This window comes from Triticum aestivum, chromosome 1D (genome assembly GCF_018294505.1).
Source record: "Triticum aestivum cultivar Chinese Spring chromosome 1D, IWGSC CS RefSeq v2.1, whole genome shotgun sequence".
NCBI classification, from domain to species: Eukaryota; Viridiplantae; Streptophyta; class Magnoliopsida; order Poales; family Poaceae; genus Triticum; species Triticum aestivum.
Window position 1 is genome coordinate 395,201,536 of NC_057796.1, and position 23,043 is coordinate 395,224,578.

The following is a 23,043-nucleotide window of genomic DNA, read 5'->3' on the forward strand; positions in this document are numbered from 1 at the left end:
ATCCATTTGCCAAATTTCATAATCATAAAATTCGGCAATTGCTAACATGATTCGGACAGACTTGAGCATCGCTACGGGTGAGAAGGTCTCATCATAGTCAATCCCTTGAACTTGTCAAAAACCTTTCGCAACAAGTCGAGCTTTATAGACAGTAACATTACCATCAGCGTCAGTCTTCTTCTTGAAGATCCATTTATTTTCAATAGCTTGCCGATCATCGGGCAAGTCAATCAAAGTCCATACTTTGTTCTCATACATGGATCCCATCTCGGATTTCATGGCCTCAAGCCATTTTGCGGAATCTGGGCTCACCATCGCTTCTTCATAGTTCGTAGGTTCGTCATGGTCTAGTAACATAACCTCCAGAACAGGATTACCGTACCACTCTGGTGTGGATCTTAATCTGGTTGACCTATGAGGTTCAGTAATAACTTGATCTGAAGTTTCATGATCATTATCATTAACTTCCTCACTAATTGGTGTAGGTGTCGCAGAAACTGGTTTCTGTGATGATCTACTTTCCAATAAGGGAGCAGGTACAGTTACCTCATCAAGTTCTACTTTCCTCCCACTCACTTCTTTCGAGAGAAACTCCTTCTCTAGAAAGGATCCATTCTTAGCAACGAATGTCTTGCCTTCGGATCTGTGATAGAAGGTGTACCCAACAGTCTCCTTTGGGTATCCTATGAATACACATTTCTCCGATTTAGGTTCGAGCTTATCAGGTTGAAGTTTCTTCACATAAGCATCGCAACCCCAAACTTTAAGAAACGACAACTTTGGTTTCTTGCCAAATCATAGTTCATAAGGCGTCGTCTCAACGGATTTCGATGGTGTCCTATTTAGAGTGAATGCAGCCATCTCTAAAGCATAACCCCAAAACGATAGCGGTAAATCAGTAAGAGACATCATAGATCGCACCATATTTAGTAAAGTACGATTACGACGTTCGGACACACCATTACGCTGTGGTGTTCCGAGTAGGGTGAGTTGCGAAACTATTCCGCATTGTTTCAAATCCAGGCCAAACTCGTAACTCAAATATTCTCCTCCAGGATCTGATCGTAGAAACTTTATTTTCTTGTTACGATGATTTTCAACTTCGCTCTGAAATTCTTTGAACTTTTCAAATGTTTCAGACTTATGTTTCATTAAGTAGATATACCCCTATCTGCTCAAATCATTATGAAGGTGAGAAAATAACGATATCCGCTACGAGCCTCAATATTCATCAGACCACATACATCTGTATGTATGATTTCCAACAAATCAGTTGCTCTCTCCGTAGTTCCGGAGAACCGTGTTTTAGTCATCTTGCCCATGAGACACGGTTCGCAAGTACCAAGTGATTCATAATCAAGTGATTCCAAAAGTCCATCATTATGGAGTTTCTTCATGCACTTTACACCGATATGACCTAAACGGCAGTGCCACAAATAAGTTGCACTATCATTATCAACTCTGCATCTTTTGGCTTCGACATTATGAATATGTGTGTCACTACTACCGAGATTCATTAAAAATAGACCACTCTTCAAGGGTGCATGACCATAAAAGATATTACTCATATAAATAGAACAACCATTATTCTCTGATTTAAATGAATAACCGTCTCGCATCAAACAAGATCCAGATATAATGTTCATGCTCAACGCTGGCACCAAATAACAATTATTTAGGTCTAATAATAATCCCGAAGGTAGATGTAGAGGTAGCGTGCCGACGGCGATCACATCGACTTTGGAACCGTTTCCCACGCGCATCGTCACCTCGTCCTTGGCCAGTGTTCGCTTAATCCGTAGTCCCTGTTTCGAGTTGCAAATATTAGCAACAGAACCAGTATCAAATACCCAGGTGCTACTGCGAGCTCTGGTAAGGTACACATCAATAACATGTATATCACATATACCTTTGTTCACCTTGCCATCCTTCTTATCCGCCAAATACTTGGGGCAGTTCCGCTTCCAGTGACCAGTCTGCTTGCAGTAGAAGCACTCAGTCTCAGGCTTAGGTCCAGATTTGGGTTTCTTCTCCTGAACAACAACTTGCTTGCTGTTCTTCTTGAAGTTCCCCTTCTTCTTCCCTTTGCCCTTTTTCTTGAAACTAGTGGTCTTATTGACCATCAACACTTGATGCTCCTTTTTGATTTCTACCTCCGCTGCCTTTAGCATTGCGAAGAGCTCGGGAATTGTCTTATTCATCCCTTGCATGTTATAGTTCATCACGAAGCTCTTGTAGCTTGGTGGCAGTGATTGAAGAATTCTGTCAATGACGCTATCATCCGGAAGATTAACTCCCAGTTGAATCAAGTGATTATTATACCCAGACATTTTGAGTATATGCTCACTGACAGAACTATTCTCTTCCATCTTGCAGCTGTAGAACTTATTGGAGACTTCATATCTCTCAATCCGGGCATTTGCTTGAAATATTAACTTCAACTCCTGGAACATCTCATATGCTCCATGACGTTCAAAACGTCGTTGAAGACCCGGTTCTAAGCCGTAAAGCATGGCACACTGAACTATCGAGTAGTCATCAGCTTTGCTCTGCCAGACGTTCATAACTTCTGGTGTTGCTCTTGCAGCAGGCCTGGCACCCAGCGGTGCTTCCAGGACGTAATTCTTCTGTGCAGCAATGAGGATAATCCTCAAGTTACGGACCCAGTCCGTGTAATTGCTACCATCATCTTTCAACTTTGCTTTCTCAAGGAACGCATTAAAATTCAACGGAACAACAGCACGGGCCATCTATCTACAATTAACATAGACAAGCAAGATACTATCAGGTACTAAGTTCATGATAAATTTAAGTTCTATTAATCATATTACTTAAGAACTCCCACTTAGATAGACATCCCTCTAATCATCTAAGTGATTACGTGATCCAAATCAACTAAACCATAACCGATCATCACGTGAAATGGAGTAGTTTTCAATGGTGAACATCACTATGTTGATCATATCTACTATATGATTCACGCTCGACCTTTCGGTCTCAGTGTTCCGAGGCCATATCTGCATATGCTAGGCTCGTCAAGTTTAACCTGAGTATTCTGCGTGTGCAAAACTGGCTTGCACCCGTTGTAGATGGACGTAGAGCTTATCACACCTGATCATCACGTGGTGTCTGGGCACGACGAACTTTGGCAACGGTGCATACTCAGGGAGAACACTTTTATCTTGAAATTTTAGTGAGAGATCATCTTATAATGCTACCGTCAATCAAAGCAAGATAAGATGCATAAAAGATAAACATCACATGCAGTCAATATAAGTGATATGATATGGCCATCATCATCTTGTGCTTGTGATCTCCATCTCCGAAGCACCGTCATGATCACCATCGTCACCGGCGCGACACCTTGATCTCCATCGTAGCATCGTTGTCGTCTCGCCAACTATTGCTTTTACGACTATCGCTACCGCTTAGTGATAAAGTAAAACAATTACATGGCGATTGCATTGCATACAATAAAGCGACAACCATATGGCTCCTGCCAGTTGCCGATAACTCGGTTACAAAACATGATCATCTCATACAATAAAATATAGCATCATGTCTTGACCATATCACATCACAACATGCCCTGCAAAAACAAGTTAGACGTCCTCTACTTTGTTGTTGCAAGTTTTACGTGGCTGCTACGGGCTTAGCAAGAACCGTTCTTACCTACGCATCAAAACCACAACGATAGTTTGTCAAGTTGGTGCTGTTTTAACCTTCGCAAGGACCAGGCGTAGCCACACTCGGTTCAACTAAAGTGAGAGAGACAGACACCCGCCAGTCACCTTTAAGCAACGAGTGCTCGCAACGGTGAAACCAGTCTCGCGTAAGCGTACGCGTAATGTCGGTCCGGGCCTCTTCATCTCACAATACCGCTGAACCAAAATATGACATGCTGGTAAGCAGTATGACTTATATCGCCCACAACTCACTTGTGTTCTACTCGTGCATATAACATCAACGCATAAAACCAGGCTCGGATGCCACTGTTGGGGAACGTAGTAATTTCAAAAAAATTCTACGCACACGCAAGATCATGGTGATGCATAGCAACGAGAGGGGAGAGTGTTGTCCATGTACCCTTGTAGACAGAAAGCGGAAGCGTTAACACAATGCGGTTGATGTAGTCGTACATCTTCACGATCCGACCGATCAAGTACCGAACGCACGGCACCTCCGAGTTCAGCACACGTTCAGCTCGATGACGTCCCTCGAACTCCGATCCAGCCGAGTGTTGAGGGAGAGTTTTGTCAGCACGACGGCGTGGTGACAATGTTGATGTTCTACCGACGCAGGGCTTCGCCTAAGCACCGTTACGATATTATCGAGGTGTAATATGGTGGAGGGGGGCACCGCTCACGGCTAAAAGATCAATGATCAATTGTGTGTCTAGAGGTGCCCCCCTGCCCCCGTATATAAAGGAGCAAGGGGGGTTCAGCCGGCCAAGGGGAGAGGCACGCCAGGAGGAGTCCTACTCCTACCGGGAGTAGGACTCCCCCCCTTTTCCATGTTGGACTAGGAGAGAGGGGGGGAAGAGGTGGAGGGGAGGAAGGAAAGGGGGGGCGCCGCCCCCCTCTCCTTGTCCTATTCGGATTGGGGGGAGGGGCGTGCGGCCCTACCCTGGCCTCCTCTCCTCTCTTCCACCTAGGCCCACTAAGGCCCATTAAGTCACCGGGGGGTTCCGGTAACCTCCCGGTACTCCGGAAAAATCCCGATTTCACCCGGAACACTTCCGATGTCCAAACATAGGCTTCCAATATATCAACCTTTATGTCTCGACCATTTCGAGACTCCTCGTCATGTCCGTGATCAAATCCGGGACTCCAAACAACCTTCGGTACATCAAAACATATAAACTCATAATATAACTGTCATCGTAACGTTAAGCGTGCGGACCCTACGGGTTCGAGAACTATTTAGACATGACCGAGACACGTCTCCGGTCAATAACCAATAGCGGAACCTGGATGCTCATATTGGTTCCCACATATTCTACGAAGATCTTTATCGGTCAGACCGCATAACAACATACGTTGTTCCCTTTGTCATCGGTATGTTACTTGCCCGAGATTCGATCATCGGTATCTCGATACCTAGTTCAATCTCGTTACCGGCAAGTCTCTTTACTCGTTCCGTAATACATCATCCCACAACTAACTCATTAGTCACAATGCTTGCAAGGCTTATAGTGATGTGTATTACTGAGTGGGCCCAGAGATACCTCTCCGACAATCGGAGTGACAAATCCTAATCTCGAAATACGCCAACCCAACAAGTACCTTTGGAGACACCTGTAGAGCACCTTTATAATCACCCAGTTACGTTGTGACGTTTGGTAGCACACAAAGTGTTCCTCCGGTAAACGGGAGTTGCATAATCTCATAGTCATAGGAACATGTATAAGTCATGAAGAAAGCAATAGCAACATACTAAACGATCGAGTGCTAAGCTAACGGAATGGGTCAAGTCAATCACATCATTCTCCTAATGATGTGATCCCGTTAATCAAATGACAACTCATGTCTATGGCTAGGAAACATAACCATCTTTGATCAACGAGCTAGCCAAGTAGAGGCATACTAGTGACACTCTGTTTGTCTATGTATTCACACATGTATTATGTTTCCGGTTAATACAATTCTAGCATGAATAATAAACATTTATCATGATATAAGGAAATAAATAATAACTCTATTATTGCCTCTAGGGCATATTTCCTTCAGGTGAAACCCGACCCGACTGCCAGGTTGAATCATGACGGTGCTTTGGAGATGGAGATCAAAGGCACAAGATGATGATGGCCATATCATATCACTTATATTGATTGCATGTGATGTTTATCCTTTATGCATCTTATTTTGCTTAGTACGGCGGTAGCATAATATGATCTCTCACTAAATTTGAAGGTATAAGTGTTCTCCCTGAGTATGCACCATTGCTACAGTTCGTCGTGCCGAGACACCACATGATGATCGGGTGTGATAAGCTCTACGTTCACATACAACGGGTGCAAGCCAGTTTTGCACACGCAGAATACTCGGGTTAAACTTGACGAGCCTAGCATATGCAGATATGGCCTCGAAACACTGAGACCGAAAGGTCGAGCGTGAATCATATAGTAGATATGATCAACATAGTGATGTTCACCATTGAAAACTACATCTCACGTGATGATCGGACATGGTTTAGTTGATATGGATCACGTGATCATTTAGATGACTAGAGGGATGTCTATCTAAGTGGGAGTTCTTAAGTAATATGATTAATTGAACTTTAATTTATCATTAACTTAGTACCTGATAGTATTTTGCATGTCTATGTTGTTGTAGATAAATGGCCCGTGCTACTGTTCCTTTGAATTTTAATGCGTTCCTAGAGAAAGCTAAGTTGAAAGATGATGGTAGCAACTACACGGACTGGGTCTGTAACTTGAGGATTATCCTCATTGCTGCACAGAAGAATTACGTCCTGGAAGCACCGCTGGGTGCCAAACCAGCTGCAGGAGCAACTCCAGACGTTATGAACGTGTGTCAGAGGAAAGCTGATGACTACTCGATAGTTCAGTGTGCCATGCTTTACGGCTTAGAACCGGAACTTCAACGTCGTTTTGAACGTCATGGAGCATATGAAATGTTCCAAGAGTTGAAGTTAATATTTCAAGCAAATGCCCGAATTGAGAGATATGAAGTCTCCAATAAATTCTACAGCTGCAAAACGGAGAAGAATAGTTCCGTCAGTGAACATATACTCAGAATGTCTGGGTACCACAATCACTTGACTCAACTGGGAGTTAATCTTCCTGTTGATAGTGTCATTGACAGAGTTCTTCAATCACTACCACCAAGCTACAAAAGCTTCATGATGAACTATAATATGCAAGGGATGGATAAGACAATTCCTGAGCTCTTCGCAATGCTAAAGGCTGCGGAGGTAGAAATCAAGAAGGAGCATCAAGTGTTGATGGTTAACAAGACCACTAGTTTCAAGAAGAAGGGCAAAGGGAAGAAGGGGAACTTCAAGAAGAACGGCAAGCAAGTTGCTGCTCAAGTGAAGAAGCCCAAGTCTGGACCTAAGCCTGAGACTGAGTGCTTCTACTGCAAAGGGACTGGTCACTGGAAGCGGAATTGCCCCAAGTATTTGGTGGATAAGAAGGATGGCAAAGTGAAAGGTATATTTGATATACATGTTATTGATGTGTACCTTACTAATGCTCGTAGTAGCGCCTAGGTATTTGATACTGGTTCTGTTGCTCATATTTGCAACTCGAAACAGGGGCTCCGGATTAAGCAAAGATTGGCTAAGGACGAGGTGACGATGCGCGTGGGAAATGGTTCCAAAGTCGACGTGATCGTGGTCGGCACGCTACCTCTACATCTACCTTCCGGATTAGTTTTAGACCTGAATAATTGTTACTTGGTGCCAGCGTTAAGCATGAACATTATATCTGGATCTTGTTTGATGTGAGATGGTTATTCATTTAAATTAGAGAATAATGGTTGTTCTATTTATATGAGTAATATCTTTTATGGTCATGCACCCTTGATGAGTGGTCTATTTTTATTGAATCTCGATAGTAGTGATACACATATTCATAGTGTTGAAACCAAAAGATACAAGTTTAATAATGATAGTGCAACTTATTTGTGGCACTGCCGTTTAGGTCATATTGGTGTAAAGCGCATGAAGAAACTCCATACTGATAGGCTTTTGGAATCACTTGATGCTTGCGAACCATGCCTCATGGGCAAGATGACTAAGACTCGGTTCTTCGGAACAATGGAGCGAGCAACAGACTTATTGGAAATAATACATACTGATGTATGCAGTCCAATGAGTGTTGATGCTCGCGGCGGGTATCGTTATTTTCTGACCTTCACAGATGATTTGAGCAGATATGGGTATATCTACTTGATGAAACATAAGTCTGAAACATTTGAAAAGTTCAAAGAATTTCAGAGTGAAGTGGAAAATCATCGTAGCAAGAAAATAAAGTTTTTACGATCTAATCGTGGAGGTGAATATTTGAGTTATGAGTTTGGTCTTTATTTGAAACAATGCGGAATAGTTTCGCAACTCACGCCACCTGGAACACCACAGCGTAATGGTGTGTCTGAACGTCGTAACCGCACTTTATTAGATATGGTGCAATCTATGATGTCTCTTACTGATTTACCGCCATCGTTTTGGGGTTATGCTTTAGAGACGGCTACATTCATGTTAAATAGGGCACCATCTAAATCCGTTGAGATGACACCATATGAACTGTGGTTTGGCAAGAAACTCAAGTTGACGTTTCTTAAAGTTTGGGGTTGCGATGCTTATGTGAAAAAGCTTCAACCTGATAAGCTTGAACCCAAATCGGAGAAATGTGTCTTCATAGGATACCCAAAGGAAACTGTTGGGTACACCTTCTATCACAGATCCAAAGGCAAGATATTCGTTGCTAAGAATGGGTCCTTTCTAGAGAAAGATTTTCTCTCGAAAGAAGTGAGTGGGAGGAAAGTAGAACTTGATGAGGTAATTGTACCTTCTCCCGAATTGAAAAGTAGTCCATCACAGAAATTAGTTCCAGCGATTCCTACACCAATTAGTGAGGAAGCTAATGATGATGATCATGAAACTTTGAATCAAGTTACTACTGAACCTCGTAGGTCAACCAGAGTAAGGTCCGCACCAGAGTGGTACGGTAATCCTGTTCTGGAAGTCATGTTACTTGACCATGACGAACCTACGAACTATGAGGAAGCGATAATGAGCCCAGATTCCGCGAAATGGCTTGAGGCCATGAAATCTGAGATGGGATCCATGTATGAGAACAAAGTGTGGACTTTGGTTGACTTGCCCGATGATCGGCAAGCTGATGACCCACAAGTATAGGGGATCTATCGTAGTCCTTTCGATAAGTAAGAGTGTCAAACCCAACAAGGAGCAGGAGGAAATGACAAGCGGTTTTCAGTAAGGTATTCTCTGCAAGCACTGAAATTATCGGTAACAAATAGTTTTGTGATAAGGTAATTTGTAACGGGTAACAAGTAATAAAAGTAAATAGGGTGAAGCAAGATGGCCCAATCCTTTTTGTAGCAAAGGACAAGCCTGGACAAACTCTTCTATAAGGGAAAACGCTCCCGAGGAGACATGGGAATTATCGTCAAGCTAGTTTTCATCATGCTCATGTGATTCGCGTTTGTTACTTTGGTAATTTGATATGTGGGTGGACCGGTGCTTGGGTACTGCCCTTCCTTGGACAAGCATCCCACTTATGATTAACCCCTATTGCAAGCATCCACAACTACAAAAGAAGTATTAAGGTAAACCTAACCATAGCATGAAACATATGGATCCAAATCAGCCCCTTACGAAGAAACGCATAAACTAGGGTTTAAGCTTCTATCACTCTAGCAACCCATCATCTACTTATTACTTCCCAATGACTTCCTCTAGGCCCAAAAAATGGTTAAGTGTCATGTAGTCGACGTTCACATAACACCACTAGAGGAAAGACAACATACATTCATCAAAATATCGAACGAATACCAAATTCACATGACTACTTATAGCAAGACTTCTCCCATGTCCTCGGGAACAAACGTAACTACTCACAAATCATATTTATGTTCATAATCAGAGGAGTATTAATATGCATAAAGGATCTGAACATATGATCTTCCACCAAATAAACCAACTAGCATCAACTACAAGGAGTAATCAACACTACTAGCAACCCACAGGTACCAATCTGAGGTTTTGGGACAAAGATTGGATACAAGAGATGAACTAGGGTTTGTGAGGAGATGGTGCTGGTGAAGATGTTGATGGAGATTGACCCCCTCCCGATAAGAGGATCGTTGGTGATGACGATGGTGATGATTTCCCCCTCCCGGAGGGATGTTTCCCCGGCAGAACAGCTCCGCCGGAGCCCTAGATTGGTTTCGCCAGGTTCCGCCTCGTGGTGGCGGTGCTTCGTCCCGAAACCTTGCTTATGATTTTTTTAAGGGCGAAACACTTCATATAGCAGAAGATGGGCACCTGAGGCCTGCCAGGGGGGCCACGAGGCAGGGGCGCGCCCAGGGGGGTAGGGCGCGCCCCCACCCTCGTGGACGGTGGGTGGCCCCCCTCTGGTGCTTTCTTCGCCCAATATTTTATATATATTCCAAAACTGACTTCCGTGGAGTTTCAGGACTTTTGGAGTTGTGCAGAATAGGTCTCTAATATTTGCTCCTTTTCCAGCCCAGAATTCCAGCTGCCGTCATTCTCCCTTTTCATGTAAACCTTGTAAAATAAGAGAGAATAGGCATAATTATTGTGACATGATGTGTAATAACAGCCCATAATGCAATGAATATCGATATAAAAGCATGATGCAAAATGGACATATCACAAGGCATAAAGAATAAATGGATCTTCAAGAAGAAGACTGACGTTGACGGTAATGTTACTGTCTACAAAGCTCGACTTGTTGCGAAAGGTTTTCGACAAGTTCAAGGAGTTGACCACGATGAGACTTTCTCACCCGTAGCGATGCTTAAGTCCATCCGAATCATGTTAGCAATTGCCGCATTTTATGATTATGAAATTTGGCAATTGGATGTCAAAACTGCATTCCTTAATGGATATCTTAAAGAAGAGTTGTATATGATGCAATCAAAAGGTTTTGTCGATCCAAAAGGTGCTAACAAAGTGTGCAAGCTCCAGCGATCCATTTATGGACTAGTGCAAGCCTCTCGGAGTTGGAAAATATGCTTTGATAGTGTGATCAAAGCATATGGTTTTATACAGACTTTTGGAGAAGCCTGTATTTACAAGAAAGTGAGTGGGAGCTCTGTAGCTTTTCTGATATTATATGTGGATTACATATTGTTGATCGGAAATGATACTGAATTTTTGAATAGCATAAAAGGATACTTGAATAAGAATTTTTCAATGAAAGACCTCGGTCAAGCTGCTTATATATTGGGCATCAAGATCTATAGAGATAGATCAAGATGCTTAATTGGACTTTCACAAAGCACATACCTTGATAAAGTTTTGAAGAAGTTCAAAATGGATCAAGCAAAGAAAGGGTTCTTGCCTGTGTTACAAGGTGTGAAGTTGAGTAAGACTCAATGCCCGACCACTGCAGAAGATAGAGAGAAAATGAAAGTCATTCCATATGCTTCAGCCATAGGTTCTATCATGTATGCAATGCTATGTACCAGACCTGATGTGTGCCTTGTGATTAGTTTAGCAGGGAGGTACCAAAGTAATCCAGGAGTGGATCATTACACAGCGGTCAAGGACATCCTGAAATACCTGAAAAGGACTAAGGATATGTTTCTCGTTTATGGAGGTGACAAAGAGCTCGTCGTAAACGGTTACGTCGATGCAAGCTTTGACACTGATCCGGATGACTCTAAGTCACAAACCGGATATGTATTTATATTAAATGGTGGAGCTGTTAGTTGGTGCAGTTCCAAGCAGAGCGTCGTGGCGGGATCTACGTGTGAAGCGGAATACATAGCTGCTTCGGAAGCAGCAAATGAAGGAGTCTGGATGAAGGAGTTCATATCCGATCTAGGTGTCATACCTAGTGCATCGGGTCCAATGAAAATCTTTTGTGACAAGACTGGTGCAATTGCCTTGGCAAAGGAATCCAGATTTCACAAGAGAACCAAGCACGTCAAGAGACGCTTCAATTCCATCCGCGATCAAGTCAAGGAGGGAGACATAGAGATTTGCAAGATACATATGGATCTGAATGTTGCAGACCCGTTGAGTAAGCCTCTCTCACGAGCAAAACATGATCAACACCAAGACTCCATGGGTGTTGGAATCATTACTATCTAATCTAGATTATTGACTCTAGTGCAAGTGGGAGACTGAAGGAAATATGCCCTAGAGGCAATAATAAAGTTGTTATTTATATTTCCTTATATCATGATAAATGTTTATTATTCATGCTAGAATTGTATTAACCAGAAACTTAGTACATGTGTGAATACATAGACAAACAGAGTGTCCCTGCCTCTACTAGACTAGCTCGTTAATCAAAGATGGTTAAGTTTCCTAGCCATAGACATGTGTTGTCATTTGATGAACGGGATCACATCATTAGAGAATGATGTGATGGACAAGACCCATTCGTTAGCTTAGCATAATGATCGTTTAGTTTTTCTGCTATTGCTTTCTTCATGACTTATACATGTTCCTCAAACTATGAGATTATGCAACTCCCGAATACCGAAGGAACACCTTGTGTGCTATCAAACATCACAACGTAACTGGGTGATTATAAAGATGCTCTACAGGTGTCTCCGATGGTGTTTGTTGAGTTGTCATAGATCAAGATTAGGATTTGTCACTCCGTGTATCGGAGAGGTATCTCTGGGCCCTCTCGGTAATGCACATCACTATAAGCCTTGCAAGAAATGTGACTAATGAGTTAGTTGCAGGATGATGCATTACGGAACGAGTAAAGAGACTTTCTAGTAACGAGATTGAACTAGGTATGATGATACCGACAATCGAATCTCGGGCAAGTAACATACTGATGACAAAGGGAACAACGTATGTTGTTATGCGGTTTGACCGATAAAGATCTTCGTAGAATATGTGGGAGACAATATGAGCATCTAGGTTCCGCTATTGGTTATTGACTGGAGAGGTGTCTCGGTCATGTCTACATAGTTCTCGAACCCGTAGGGTCCGCACGCTTAACGTTCGATGACGATTTGTATTATGAGTTTCGTGTTTTGATGAACCGAAGTTTTTTCGGAGTCCCGGATGAGATCACGGACCTGACGAGGAATCTCGAAATGGTCGAGAAATAAAGATTCATATATTGGAAGGCTACATTCGGACACCGGAATGGTTCTGGTCGTTTCGGATAAGTTTCGGAGTACCGGGGGTTACCGGACCCCCCCCCCCCCGGGAGGTTAATGGGCCACCATGGGCCTTGGTGGAGAAGAGAGAGGGCTGGCCAGGAGGTGGCGCGCGCCCCCCTTGCCCAGTCTGAATTGGACAAGAGGAGGGGGCGGCGCCCCCCTCCTTCCTTCTCTCCTCTTCCTCCTTCCCTTCTTCTCCTACTTGGAATAGGAAAGGGGGGCGACCGAATCCTACTTGGACCAGGAGTCCAAGTAGGACTCCCCCCATGGCGCGCCCCGCCTTGGGCCGGCCACCTCTCCTCCCCCTTTATATACGTGGGAGGGGGCACCCCAAAGGCACACCAAGTCTTCTCTTAGCCGTGTGCGGTGCCCCCCTCCACAGTTACACACCTCGGTCATATCGTCGTAGTACTTAGGCGAAGCCCTGCGCCGGTAACTTCATCAACACCGCCGCCACGCCGTCGTGCTGACGGGACTCTCCCTCGTCCTCAACTAGATCAAGAGTTCAAGGGACGTCACCGAGCTGAACATGTGCAGATCGCGGAGGTGCCGTACGTTCGGTACTTGGATAGGTTGGATCGCGAAGACGTTCGACTACATCAACCGTGTTACTAAATGCTTCCTCTTTCAGTCGACGAGGGTACGTGGACACACTCTCCCCGCTCGTTGCTATGCATCTCCTAGATGGATCTTGTGTGATCGTAGGTAAATTTTTTGAAATACTGCGTTCCCCAACAGTGGCATCATCAATAACATGCGACATATCAGAATCAATAGCAGATGTAGGTGTCGCGAGTTTACTCAAAACAGAACGAGAATCAAGTGCAGAGCTAGAAGGCAGTTCCTTACCTCCCCTCGTAGTTGAGGGAAAATCTTGGTTCTTTGATCTTTCAAATTCCTCATAGTGATCAACAGATATAAATCCCAAGTGACTTAGAGAATAGAGTTATGCTCCCCGGCAACGGCGCCAGAAAAAGGTCTTGATAACCCACAAGTATAGAGGGTCGCAACAGTTTTCGAGGGTAGATTATTCAACCCAAATTTGTTGATTCGACACAAGGGGAGCCAAAGAATATTCTCAAGTATTAGCAGCTGAGTTGTCAATTCAACCACACCTGAAAGACTTAATATCTGCAGCAAAATATTTAGTAGCAAAATAGTATGGAAGTAACGGTAACAGTGGCAAAAGTAACAGTAGCATTTTTGTAGCAATCGTAGCAGTGGCAACGGAAAAGTAAAGAAGCAATGATCAATATGAAACGAGCTCGTAGGCAATGGATCAATGATGGATAATTATGTCGGATGACATTCATCATGCAACGGTTATAACATAGGGTGACACAGAACTAGCTCCAATTCATCAATATAATGTAGGCATGTATTCCGTATATAGTCATACGTGATTATGGAAAAGAACTTGCATGACATCTTTTGTCCTACCCTCCCGTGGCAGCGGGGTCCTATTGGAAACTAAGGGATATTAAGGCCTCCTTTTAATAGAGTACCGGACCAAAGCATTAGCACTTAGTGAATACATGAACTCCTCAAACTACGGTCATCACCGGGAAGTGTCCCGACTATTGTCACTCCGGGGTTGTCAGATCATAACACGTAGTAGGTGACTATAACTTGCAAGATAGGATCAAGAACACAAATATATTCATGAAAACATAATAGGTTCAGATCTGAAATCATGGCACTCGGGCCCTAGTGACAAGCATTAGGCATAGCAAAGTCATAGCAACATCAATCTTAGAACATAGTGGATACTAGGGATCAAACCCTAACAAAACTAACTCGATTACATGGTAAATCTCATCCAACCCATCACAGTCCAGCAAGCCTACGATGAGATTACTCACGCATGGCGGTGAGCATCATGAAAATGGTGATGGAGGATGGTTGATGATGACGATGGCGACGGATTCCCCTCTTCGGAGCCCCGAACGGACTCCAGATCTGCCCTCCCGAGGAAGAACAATGCTTGGCGGCGGTTTCGTATCGTAAAACGTGATGAATCCTTCTCTCTGGTTTTTTTCTCCCCGAACGTGTATATATGGAGTTGGAGTTGAGGTCGGTGGAGGTCCAGGGGGCCCACAAGGACGAAGGGTGCGGCCCCACCCTTGTGGCCATGGGCCCCCTTCGGTTGATTATTTCGCCAATATTTTTATTAATTCCCAAAATCATCTACGTGAAGTTTCACGTCATTCCGAGAACTTTTATTTCTGCAAAAAAATAACACCATGGCAATTCTATTGAAAACATCGTCAGTACGGGTTAGTTCCACTCAAATCATGCAAGTTAGAGTCCAAAACAAGGGCAAAAGAGTTTGGAAAAGTAGATACGATGGAGACGTATCAACCCTCAGAAACTTTCCAGAGCCTTTCCACAACTTGGAACCTCCCGAAATGACTCCAATCGTCCAGGAGTCCCCACAACTCCAAGAATAACAAGATCAAAGAAGACCTCAACGAAATGGGGTCACAATTTGGCTCGGCGGGACCTTCGATCTAGGTCTTATCTTACTCTTCCCACATAAAGATTCAAACTTGGTTTGTTGGGGAGATGGGAATCAAGCTTTTTTAGGGCAACAATGGGGAGGAAGTACTGGTTTATATTGTCCCTTCAAAATCCAGCTGTTGTCCACTTTTTGTTGTTAGCCTGGAACCTTCGGGGTCAGCCTGAACATCTGGGGTCCATCCTGACTATACAAAGATCATTGTTTGTGGTCTGGAGCTCAACTCAGATGTCCGGGGCAAATCCAGGTTGCGTTGAGAGCATAGCTTTAAATAGTGTGCTATGTCAACTATAGCGTTTAGAGGGGCATCACGCTAAGTCGTTTAGTGCAATTTAGTGTGCTATAGCCTATAGCAGGTAGTGCGCTAACGCTTTTATCGCTCTGTTCCATAGTCTACTATTTAAAACTTTTTCTGAGAGGGGTATGGAGAAACTTTTCTCCGTGAGAATGTTCAAGACCATAATATCAATAGGATGTATATTTATCTATAATCCACTTTCTTTAACTTCATTTGAGTCATCTTAATAGTTTTCTGCTACTCAAATTAATGATAAGAGCGCTACCGAATATAAAATGTACATAGTGACAGACTACTATCACGAATAACCTGCAATGGAGAAGAAATCTTCTTTTTTCGCGTCAAAACCGCATCATTAATGGATAGTCAAAGAGCCCAACGTATGGTCGCCGTCTCCACCAGGACATGTGAAGAATGTTTTTACCGATATCATACAACTAGTTGACAAAAAATTAACACAACCATTATGAGGCGGATATGTATTTGAAGCCACGTGGAATATGGACCAGATAGCTCAAGCGATCTGGCACAAAATAAGAGAGATTTGATTGGCTCATCTAGACCAACAGGAGAGGGACCCTGCGGCATTTTAATTAAGAGGGAAGGTATGAGAACATGGGTTCGAAGTTCAGACCCAGTCAACGTTTAAAGTGATTTTGAGCTTCGATTATTTTATTCTTATTTATAGGAACATTACAGTGACAAGAGGTAAAAGAGCCGAATATAACAGAGTTAAGGGAGAACTTCTAATTCTGGTGTAGTAAGTTCCACCAAAATTGATCCGGTTCTTGTATGCAATCCAGCCGACCAACAAACCGTGCCAAGCAGCTAGACATGGACCCATTAAAAGTCTACGGAAAGCCCCTCAAAAACAAAAGTCTACGAAAAGAGATGTTTAGAGGGTGAAGAGAAGGGACGATGCTTCGGTGCCTTAAGGCACCTGCCTTTGTGTCTATGACATGTGGGCCCAACCGGTAACTGGCCCACATGTAAGTGACCCAAGGCCCACGTGTCAGTGACCCAAAGGCAGGTGTCTTTAAGGCACCGAAGATGCGTCCGAAGAGAAGGGCCTGTTAATCAAGGGATGAAAGTGCACATGTGAAATTTGTACTCTGAGTATAGAGTGTTGGAAATATGAGCAAATTACTACGAGATTTAATCCGACTAAACAGAAGATAAATCATGACTTCAGCAGCAAAGATTAAACTAATCATGTGAACTAGCATAACAGATAAACAGATCACATCTAGGGCACATACTAGAAACATGAATTCTACCACGATCTCGAATAGGAAGGATAGAATCACATACGGTGCAGCGGGAGCAGCACCGCCGGCGTTGACGTTGTCGCCCATGTTGTCGAGGATGAGGTTGCCGAGGTCGGGGAAGAAGTCGTCGTTCGCGAAGTCGTCGTTCACGGCGCAATGATTTGGAACGGTGGTGAGAAACCATACGAAGCGGCGGCGGCTAGGGTAGATGTCTGCCTGACTATATAGTGCAGGCCGGGCAGGTCGTGGGAGTAAACCCCATGTCCGAGTTGTCACGATCCAAAAGAATATGAAATGGTTCAGTAATTAACGGGTCCGTTAATTATTAATTAATGACTCATTAATTTTTCCCGAGCAGCAAAAATATAGACAACGTGCATAGCTCTGTCCTCGGCTCGACTCAATCCCGCAACCCGCGGCGCGTCGTGACGAGGCGTGGCGTGGCGTGGCGAGGCGAGCGAGGAGGAGGAGCGCGCGTGTAGGTCTCCTCTTGTCATGCTCATACAAGTGGTAGAAGAGTTCACCTTATAAAGAGGTGCAACTCTCTCTCAACTTATGAGGTGGGACTAAACTTTAGCCTCACTCACTCCACTCACATGTGTGCATTAATGGGCCAAGAGAATTTCAGAATTTTAGTTGGGCTTTGGGCCAAAGGCCTACTAGCAAAATTCCAACAATCCCCCACAAAGTCTCACTGGCACATCTCATCATTTAGTTCCAAAATATTTTTTATATACCGGTGCTTAGTGGAGACTGTGAAGTTGAACTTCCACTTAGAGATTTATGCTACACTAGATCACAACTTGAATAGTGGACTATGCCTTGAACTACAAGTTTTCTGTGAGACTAGTTTCACACAAATTGTTGACCGATACTGGGCTGCCGCAAGGCTTCCCCGTGGGTGGAGCATATACGTCGTACTCCAGGGCCTTTTCATGAATTTATTAGAGAACACTCAATTCTCACAGACTACGACGTTAACAGTCAAATTCATATAGGTGTGTTCCTCAGAAGATGTTCTGCAGGACAACATCTCTGCTTACCCGAATAAGCCACTTGGAACACATTAAGATAAGTATCAACCTGCCATGCAGATCAGGAGAGTATTGCATCTTCACGGAGTGGGATAGTTAATATAGGGATACTCTCCTCCCAGCTGACCAACAGCTTGTCTCCCACTTCTACTTCACGGGATCTCCGATCACATAGAGTGGGTTACCACTATGGACAACTCATGCGGTGGGTCTCAAACCCATCTCCATCGATGCATTATCTATCACATTACGTGATAGACCCTTTGTGAAGGGATCTGCCAAGTTTTTCGACGTTTGGATATAATCCAACGTAATAACTCCGGAGTTCCTCAATTTTCTGACAGATTTTAGTCTCCTCTTCACATGTCTTGAGGACTTCATATTGTCCTTTGAACTATTTATCTTGACGATCATAGTTTGATTATCACAGTTCATCAGGATAGGGGGTATTGGTTTTTCAACCATAGGTAAGTCCATCAAGAGTTCACGAAGCCACTCTGCTTCAACAGTGGCAGTGTCCAATGCTGTGAGTTCTGCTTCCATAGTTGACCTCGTTAAGATGGTCTGCTTGCAAGACTTCCAGGAAACAGCGCCACCACCAAGTGTAAAAACATAACCACTTGTGGCCTTTATCTCATCAGCATCAGAAATCCAGTTTGAGTCACTGTAACCCTCCAATACCCTTGGATACCCGGTGTAGTGAATCCCATAGCTCGCGGTGCCTTTCAAATAGCGGATAACTCTCTCAAGCGCATGCCAATGATCATCTCCCGGTTTTGACACAAACCGACTCGGCTTGCTCACAGCAAAAGAGATGTCAGGCCTCGTGGCACTCGCCAAATACATAAGCGAGCCAATAATCTGAGAATACCTCAATTGATCTCTAGCAATCCGTCGATTCTTTCAAAGCAACACACAGGCATCATATGGAGTTGGAGAAGGTGTGTAGTCGCTATACCCAAAACGACTCAAGACCTTTTCCATATAGTGAGACTAAAGCAGTGTGATCCCACCATTCTCATCTCTCAACAGCTTCATGTTTAAGATAACATCAGCTACTCCTAGATCCTTCATCTCAAAACAGCGAGATAAGAAATCCTTAACCTCCTTGATTATATCAAGTTTGGTTCCAAAGATCAATATGTCGTCGACATACAGACAAAGAATAACTCCTTCGCCCCACCATAGCGATAGTACACACACTTGTCACCATCATTCACTACAAAGCCGGCAGCAGTTAATGTTCTTTCAAACTTCTCATGCCACTCCTTAGGAGCTTGTTTAAGGCCATATAAAGACTTTAATAACTTGCACACCTTTCCTTCCTGACCAGGTACTACAAAACCATCTGGCTGATCCATGTAAATTTCCTCCTTCAATTCTCCATTGAGGAAAGCCGTCTTAACGTCCATTTGATGAACGAGAAGACCATGTGAGGCAGCCAGTGATAGTAGCACCCGAATTGTGGTCAGTCTAGCCACGGGTGAGTAAGTATCAAAGAAGTCTTCACCTTCTTTCTGGGTATAACCCTTGGCCACAAGCCGTGCCTTGTACTTTTCAATCGTACCATCAGGTCTAAGCTTCTTCTTGAACACCCACTTACATCCTACAGGTTTGCACCCATAAGGACGGTCAGTGATCTCCCAGGTACCGTTAGCTAAGATGGAATCCATCTCGCTACGAACAGCTTCCTTCCAGTAGTCAGCATCAGGAGATGCATAGGCTTCTGAAATAGTCCTGGGTGTGTCATCCACAAGGTACACAATGAAATCATCACCAAAAGACTTTGCAGTCCTCTGTCTCTTACTCCTCACAGGAGTTCCATTGTCACCCTCAACAGGATTCTCAACGTGTTCCATCGCAATGGTGGGTTCAGGAATTACAGCGAATTCCTCACTAGATGGAGTAGGTATCTCCTGATTTGATGAACTCGACATATCCTTCATAGGAAATATGTCCTCAAAGAAAGTTGCATCATTCGACTCCATAATCGTACCAACATGCATGTCGGATACCTCAGATTTTATTATCAAAAATCTATAGCCGATGCTATGAAAAGCATAGCCCAGAAGAACACAATCCACGGTTTTTGGTCCAAGCTTGCGCTTCTTGGGAATTGGTATATTGACCTTCGCCAAACAACCCCAAGTACGTAGGTAAGAGAGTTTCAATCTTTTCCTTTCCCATTCCTCAAATGGAGTCATGGTCTTATGCTTTGTGGGAACTCGGTTTAGGACATGACACGCAGTCATTAGCGCCTCCCCCCACCATTCCTTGGAAAGACCCGATGTGTCTAACATGGTGTTAACCATATCAGTTAGAGTTCGGTTCTTTCTTTCGGCTACCCCATTTGACTGAGGTGAGTAGGGAGGCGTCCTCTCATGGATTATACCATGTTCCGCACAAAATAGATCAAATTCATTGGAAAAATACTCTCCACCACGATCGGACCTAAGCCGTTTAATTTTTCGATCAAGTTGGTTCTCTGCCTCGGCTTTATAGTTTTTGAAGAAAGTTAAAGCCTCATCTTTTGATTTCAGAAGATACACATAACAATATCTAGTGGAGTCATCAATCAACATCATGAAGTATCTCTTTCCACCTTTTGTCAACACGCCATTCATCTCACAAAGATCAGAATGTATAAGCTCTAGTGGCGCCAAGTCTCTTGCCTCTGCAGTCTTATGGGACTTGCGAGGTTGCTTAGCTTGCACACATACTTGGCACTTAGAGCCTTTGACAGTAGAGATTTTCGGAATTAAATTCATATTGGCTAGCCGCGTCATGCAACCAAAGTTAATGTGACAAAGTCGTGAATGCCAAATATCAGACTCATTATTGTGGCAAACATTATTAATAAGTTTAGTGCAAATATCTGACAAAGACAGGCGGAACAAGCCTCCGCTCTCATAGCCTTTTCCAACAAATTGTCCATACTTAGAAATTACAACTTTATTGGATTCGAAAACCAACTTAAAACCATCTCGACATAAACGGGAACCGCTAACGAGATTTTTATTGATGGACGGCACATGATGAACGTTCTTCAGACGCACAGTCTTCCCCGAAGTAAACTTCAGATCGACCGTACCAACACCTCGAACGATGGCATGTGACCCGTTCCCCATCAGCACGGGAGAAGTCCCTGTTGCCTGGTAAGAAGAAAACATGGAGGCGTCAGCACAAACATGTACATTGGCACCGGTGTCAATTAACCAATCAGGGGATTGAAATACTGAAAGGATGGTAGGAAAAATACCGTACCCTGATTCCTTCATATCAGTATCACCGATGACAACATTAGCGGACTTGCCGCTCTTCTCATGTTCGCGCTCCTCAAAGCGGTTAGGACACTTCGGAGCCCAGTGATTAGGATCACCGCAGACATGGCAAAGTCCCTTCCCCTTCTTATGAGAATTCTTCTTGAAGTTGGTAGAATGTGATGGCTTGTTCTTTGTATCAAACTTGCCTTTGCCCTGAGTTTTGTTCTTGTTGTTTTTGAACTTGTTGGGCTGGAAGTTCTTCTTCTGTACCATGTGGGCACTAGAACCTCCCTCAGCAACTCGAGCACGTGTGTCCTTTGCTCTCGCCTTCTCTTCAACATCAAGAGTACCAATGAGATCCGCAACGGAAAACTCCTGTCTCTTGTGTTTCAGAGAAGTAGCAAAATTGTTCCACGAAGGTGGAAGCTTGGCAATGATGCCTCCGGCAACAAATTTGTCCGGCAACACACACTTGAAGTACTCAAGTTCTTTTGCGAGCGACTGTATCTCATGAGCCTGCTGTACAACAGGGCGCTCATCAGTCATCTTGTAGTCATAGAATTGCTCCATGACGTACAACTCGCTGCCGGCGTCCGAGGCACCAAACTTGGCCTCGAGCGCAGCCCACATGTCCTTGCCGTTGTCAAACGACATATACGAATCCACAATGGAGTCATCAAGAACACTCAGAAGAGCGCCTTTAAAGAGAGTATCGATCTTCTCAAAAGCTTCCAGCTGTGCTGGATTAAGATCGCCCTCAGGCTTGCCCTTGGTGGCGTCATAGCAGCCCATGGTCTGAAACCAGTAGACTGCTCTCGTGCGCCACCTCTTATATTGCGCCCCCTTAAAGGCAGGCGGCTTCAGATGCGCAGCAAAACCACTCGGAGTAAATTGCCTATAATCAGGTTTTTGGATTGTTGGAAATATGAGCAAATTACTACGAGATTTAATCCGAATAAACCGAAGATAAATCATGACTTCAGCAGCAGAGATTAAACTAATCATGTGAACCAGCATAACAGATGAACAGATCACATCTAGGGCACATACTAGAAACATGAATTCTACCACGATCTCGAACAGGAAGGATAGAATCACATACGGTGCCGCGGGAGCAGCACCGCCGGCGTTGACGTTGTCGCCCATGTCGTCGAGGATGAGGTTGCCGAGGTCGAGGAAGAAGTCGTCGTTCGCGAAGTCGTCGCTGCCAGCAGTCGCGCGAGTGCGCTCCCCAAAAACCTGATCGCCCCTCTCCTGTACAGGATCACGAGAGGCGGGGTTCCGGAGGCCTGCTGTCCCTTCTGCCGGTGCATGCCGAAAGGAGGGATGGAGAAGACTTGCTTGGCGGCGCAATGATCTGGAACGGTGGTGAGAAACCATACGAAGCGGCGGCGGCTAGGGTAGACGTCTGCCTGACTATATAGTGCGGGCCGGGCAGGTCGTGGGAGTAAACCCCACGTCCGAGTTGTCACGATCCAAAAGAATCGGAAACGGTTCAGTAATTAACGCGTCCGTTAATTATTAATTAATGACTCATTAATTTTTCCCGAGCAGCAAAAATATAGACAACGTGCATAGCTCTGTCCTCGGCTCGACTCAATCCCGCAACCCGCGACGCGTCGTGACGAGGAGGAGGAGCGCGCGTATAGGTCTCCTCTTGTCATGCTCATACAAGTGGTAGAAGAGCTCACCTTATAAAGAGGTGCAACTCTCTCTCAACTTATAAGGTGGGACTAAACTTTAGCCTCACTCACTCCACTCACATGTGCGCATGAATGGGCCAACAGAATTTCAGA